The sequence below is a fragment of the Amblyraja radiata genome, chromosome 16 (genome assembly GCF_010909765.2).
Source record: "Amblyraja radiata isolate CabotCenter1 chromosome 16, sAmbRad1.1.pri, whole genome shotgun sequence".
NCBI lineage: Eukaryota > Metazoa > Chordata > Chondrichthyes > Rajiformes > Rajidae > Amblyraja > Amblyraja radiata.
In genome coordinates this window covers 130124-136355 of record NC_045971.1, presented here as the reverse complement: position 1 = coordinate 136355, position 6232 = coordinate 130124, and positions in this window count along the sequence as shown.

Below are 6232 nucleotides of genomic sequence, written 5' to 3'. Positions count from 1 at the left end.
GCTTGACCAACCGCCCAGAGCAGGTGCGCAACCTGCCTTCCCCCTCAGCCGCAGGGACGGGGGCAGGGACAGAGACGGGAGATCCGGGTGAAGAGCGCCCAGGGGAAGGAGGAGAACGGGGAGGTGAAACAGGTACACTCGCAGGCGAGGCAGGAGAAGGAGGCTGGCGTGAGCAGGGCACAGAGAGCTGAGAGGGCAGTTTCCGGGGCATGCGAGGAGTGACGGGCAGGGGGGGAAGGGACAGGCGATGAAAACGGGTCTGCGGGAGGCGGAGCAGGCTCGTTGACAAGCAGCAGGTGCTGGCGGGACCGACGGTACACGGTGCCCTCGTAGTCAACCAGGTATGACCGGGGAGAGTCAGCATTGCCAACGGCCAGCCGGTGGTGACCGGAGGGGGATTGCATCTGGACAACCTGGCCCGGGAACAGACGGGGAAGGAGACGGGACGACTTGTCAAAGGAGCGCTTCTGGATGGCCTGCTTCTCGATGATGCGCTCCTTGACAGCGGCAGGGCTCCGGACCGTGGGCTTGAGGGATTGCTGAGAGACCGGGAGAGGAGGGCGGGTCATGAGGCGCTGGGCAGGCGAACCGAGTGCGGGATCCCGGGAAATGTTGAGGAGGGCAAGGTAGAAGTCAGAATGAGAAAGCCGACAATGTTCCAGCAGCTCCTTGGCGCTGCGGACAGCGCGCTCTGCAAGGCCATTGCTTTGCGGGTACTCGGGGCTGCTGGTGATGTGGCGAATGTTCCAACGGGCGGCGAAGGCACGGAACTCTGCGCTTGAAAATTGGCTGCCGTTGTCAGATTGGAGAGTCACCGGGGACCCAAAGGTTGAAAAGTGGCAGCGAAGCTTCCCGATGACGGCAGCAGACGTGAGGGAAGGCAGCTGGTCCACCTCGAACCAGCTGGAGTAGGAGTCCACCAGGACCAGGAAGTGTTTGCCACGCCATTCGAATATGTCAGTGGCGACATCCATCCACGGCAACTCGGGAGCCGGCTGCTGCATGAGAGGTTGGCGCTGTTGATGAGGCAGGAGACTGTTGCAGGCAGCGCAGGCGGAGACCCTGTCCTGGATGTCCTGAGCCATGCCCGGCCAGTAAAACTGGCTTTGGGCCTGGGACAAAGTGGCCTCAACCCCGGGGTGGCCGTTGTGGGCGGTTTGAAAGTAATGATCCCGCAGCGCGGCCGGCACCACGACCTTGTGACCCTTCACCACCACGCCGTTGTGCAGCACCAATTCATCCCGAACCAGGAAGTAGGGCACGGCACCAGCCGGCAGGGAAGAGCGTCGGTCAGGCCAGCCATGGCGGATGACGCCCGCAAGCTGTTGCAGGGCAGGATCAGCGGCAGTGTGTTTGACCAGGGACTGCATCTGCTGGGAAGGAACAATGTTAACGTTCAGTACCATCAGGTCAGACGATTCGTATGGATGGCGGGCAACGGAAGGGAGCGGCGCATGGGACAATGTGTCGGCCACGAACATATCCTTGCCCTTGCGGTACACAATCTGGAACGTGAAACGCTGGAGCTGCAGCATCATCCGCTGCAAACGGGAAGAGGCAACATGGATGGGCTTGTTCAAGATAGAGACCAGCGGCTGGTGGTCAGTTTCAATGGTGAAGGTGTTACCCAGAATGTAGTCCTTGAATTTGGAGCAGGCGAACACCACGGCAAGGAGCTCCTTCTCGATCTGAGCGTAGCGCTGCTCAGCAGGGGTCATGGTGCGAGAAGCATAGGAAACAGGCAGCTGCTGGTCGTCATGGAGCTGCAGGCAGGCGGCACCGAGGCCGAACTGAGATGCATCGCAAGTGAGGACAATTGGCCTGTTTAGATCGAAGAACTTGAGAGTCGGGGTGCGTGCGAGCTTGGACTTCAGGGCCATGAATGCCGACTGGTGATGCGGGAGCCAGACCCAGGCATTGTCCTTTTTGATCAGCTCCCTCAGGGGAGCACTCAGTTCGCTGAGGTCGGGTATGAACTTCCCCAGGTAGTTGACCATGCCCAGAAAGCGCTGCAGGCCGGGCACGTCGGTGGGTCACTGGAGCTAGAGAGCGAGCTGGAGGTGGGGAAGCTACAATTATACAAGAGACAATGGGGAGTGGTTAGTAGTGGTGAGGTCACTATGTTAAAGGAGCATGCACTGATCTACATCCTTCCTCTTGGAAACAAAAGCATTGCACTTGCACAGAGCGACCACGGCTGATACGCTAGAATTAGCGGGCGCAGCGGCGGTGCCCTGGCGTGGCGGGCCATTGATCGGTTCATACCCGACCTCTGCGATATCCCTACCAATAACATTATCGAGCGCTTTAAGTTCTTCCAAAGGCGTCAGATTCCCGGTGAGCATATTGACGCTTTCATTGCCTCTTTGCGTCATATGGCTCGGCGGTGCCGCCTTGAAACGATAACCCCGGACGAAATGATCAGGGATGTCCTGGTCAACGGTCTCCTGAACTCTAAGCTGCGTGACGAGCTCCTGATGAAGCCTGATCTAACGCTAAGGGAAGCTATGCATGCCGCTCGCATGGCCTCTGCTGTTGGCTCCGTATCTCAACCGGTGTCCCAGGACATTAACTTCACCGGTGCTGCTGGCCGGCGGCGGATCAATGGCCTGCCACGCCAGGGCACCGCCGCTGCGCCCGCTAAGGTCACCCCTCGTCGCTGCCCAAATTGCAATTTCTCTTCCCACCAATTCAACGTTTGCCCAGCGCAGGGTAAAACTTGTAATTCCTGCGGGAAGCTGAACCACTTTTCTGCGGCATGTCGATCCCGTGGGAAACCTGTCCCTGCTCCAAGAAGGAGTCTAAACAACCTTGTGGACTCTGATAGCGCGCCTGGTTCCCAGTACCAGTCGGATGAACTCCCTGACTCTGATACGAGCTCCTCCCATGGTGATTCAACTGTGTTTTCGCTTTTGGGTGCACCTGCATTGATAACGGATCCCTCTGTACATGTTACTGTGAATGGCCACTCCTTCCCTGCGAAGGTCGATATTGGTGCTTTTGCCAATGTTATGTCTGTTAGCCTCTTCAAGCAGATAAGATCTGGGGAGAGGGTTATTCCCGATGACTCCCGCCTTCATGCCTATGGGGGAGGTGTTCTGGTCCCTGTGGGGAAGGCCACGGTTATCTGTACAGTTCTTGTGACCTCTCGGCCCCTCACTTTTCTCCTGCTGGATTCTGAAAACGTCACCCTGCTGGGCGCCCGTGCATGCCAGGACTTTGGCTTGGTCTCTTTCCACCACGACAGCCACCTGGTGCAGGCCCCCATGGACCCCCTGAGCGAGTACCCCGACCGTTTTGATGACGTTCTGGGCAAATTGCCCTGTGCTTACAAAATCGTTGTTGACCCGGGGGTCAACCCGGTGATTAGACCGGCCCACCGCGTTTCTTTTGCCATGAAGGGCCGCGTGGAGTCCACACTACGTGACATGGTGGCCATGGGCATCCTCAAGGAGGTGAGTGCTCCCACCCGGTGGGTCTCCACCATGGTCGTCGCTGCCAAGAAGGACAAGAGCGAGATCAGGATCTGCATCAACCCGAAAGACCTGAACCTTGCCATCAAGCGCCCGCACTACCCCATGCGGATAGTGGAGGACGTTGTGGCACAGGTCGGTCCGGCCAGTCTTCTCGGTCCTAGATGCCAAGAGCTCCTTCTGGCAGATCCCTCTGGATGGTCCTGGTGGATGTGTACCGCAACCATGTAAAATGACTTGCTTGTCACACAAAGTCTTTTACTAGATAACTTTATTATAAGCACTACACACACTATGCACTAGCTGTCCGTGGTCATCACTGGAGCTAGAGAGCGAGCTGGAGGTGGGGAAGCTACAATTATACAAGAGACAATGGGGAGTGGTTAGTAGTGGTGAGGTCACTATGTTAAAGGAGCATGCACTGATCTACAACCGATGCCTCTTTTTTTCACAACTAGAGGCTCACCTTCTCTCGTCATACTTTTGAAGCTAATAGAACATTGGTCGCTGGTCCCAAAAGGCTTGCTCACGGACACTTCAGTTACTTGTCCTTCCCAATTTCCTACGTCTAGATCAAGCTTTGCCCTGTCCTGTGTTGGACCTCTCTCTACGTATTGTCTGAGGAAACTTTCCTGAACACATTTGATAAATTCTGCCCCATCTAAACCTTTTGCACCAGTCAATATTGGGAAAATTTAAATTCCCTACAATGACAACCATATTAGCCGCACAGCCGCCTGGAATCTTACATCATATTTGCTCTTCTAATTCCCGTGGACTATTAGTGGGCCGGCAGTACACTCTCAATAAGGTGATCATCCTCTTTTTATTTTTCAGCTCCACCCATATATTCTCTCTGGACCAACCATTGGTAATGTCATCTTGCCATCCCCTCTTTTACCCCCATTTTATCTTGCCTGAAACACCTGTACCACTAAGCTGCCAGTCCTTTCCCTCTACCAAGTATTCGTAATAGCTACAACATCCCAGCCACACTTACCTGAGTTCATCTGCCTCACCTGTCGGGCCTCTCGCATTAAAATAAATCAAATTCAATCCAACAATCCTTCCTTCCTCCCATGTTCCTGCCTATCTTGTCCACTGAACGTTCTTTCATTCACCCGCCTCAGTCCTATGTTGGGTTCTGCCCCTCTGCCAATCTATAAACCCACAGGGATCATCTGCACTCTCTGCCTACTCCCTTTTCTCATGGTCACCCATCTACTCTCTTCTAAAGCCACCAACTTTAGTGCCCATCGCAAACTTACACCGTTGCTCCCAGCAAGTTAATTATTTTAGCTATTTGCTTATTTCTCTTTCCACTGATGTGATTGTACCTTTTTGTTTCTGTTAAAATTCCAACTGACAGTTAACTTGACAACTTTGTGATACTACTCAGACCATCAATTCCTTTTAGAGTAACTCAGTGGGTCACGCAGCATCTGTCCCGACCCAAAACGTCACCTATCCATGTTCTCCAGAGATGATGCCTGACTGGCTGAGTTACTCCAGCACTGTGGTTCTTTTTTTTCTCCAGCCATTCCTTTTGTTCTGCTTCTCTTTGAAATGTGCACATTTTCTCACCTTTCAAAGGTTTAAAGGTCGTTTTATTGTCACGAGTATCAATTAAGGTCCAGTGAAACTCGAATTACCATACTGCCATACCAAAAAAGAGCAACAAGACACACGACTACATTAAAGTTAACATAAACATTCCCCACATTCCTCACAGTGATGGAAGGCAATAAAGTCTAATCTTCCTCTTTATTCTCCCGCGGTCGGGGCAGTTGAACCATTCGCAGTTGGGGCGGTCAAAGCTCCTGCAGCTTGGAGCTCCTGAAGTCTCTCTAACCATGGACGGTAGACAAAGGTACTGGAGAAACTCAGCGGGTGCAGCAGCATCTATGGAACTAATTAAATAGGCAACGTTTCGGGCCAAATCCCTTCAGACTAACCTTGGACCGCGAGCCCCAAGATGTTAAAGTCCGCAGGCTCTCGTTGGATCTCTGACGGATCACCAGCTCCACGGTCGATCTCTGACAGGGAGCACGAGCTCCAAGGTCGATCTGACAGAGATCACCAGCTTCACGGTGTTACGTCCCGCAGGCTCCCACGGTTGGAGCTCCCGAAGTCGATCTCCAGCAAGAGGCCTCCAACTCTATGTTAGGTCGCAGTGCGACAGATACGATACAATACGGAAAAAAATTGCATCTCCTTCGAGGCAAGAGATTTTTTAGAAAAGTGTAATCTGTTGTGATGAGGAATATTTGACCCAAGGTGTTGGCTTCTCTGCCTTGCAGCCAATCTCCAATGCAGTTTGTTTTGTGTTTGTGATATCTGCATTTTGGTGCTTCAGTTACTTTTGATAATTGACAACTATCTTGATGAGTAGTGTGAGGTGTTACTTTTGACTGGGTTCACTCAAGTCAAGTCAAGTCACTCCTATCCAAATCTGTAATCAGCTATGGAATTACAGATATTAAACCCACTGACTCCGCAACTATCTCGACTACAGTTCTTCCTGCCCTGCTTCCTGCAAAGACTATCCCCCTACTCCCAATTCCTCCATCTACGCCGCATCTGCACCCAAGATGAGGTGTTCCACTACAGGACATCCGAGAGGTCCTCATTCTTTAGGGAACGGGGGGGGGGGGGATTCCTCTCTCCCTTCAAGCTGAGGCCCTCACTCGTGTCTCCTCTACACTGCAGCACTGCCCTCACTCCTCTTCCCCTTAGTTGAAACAGAGACCAAGTCCCAT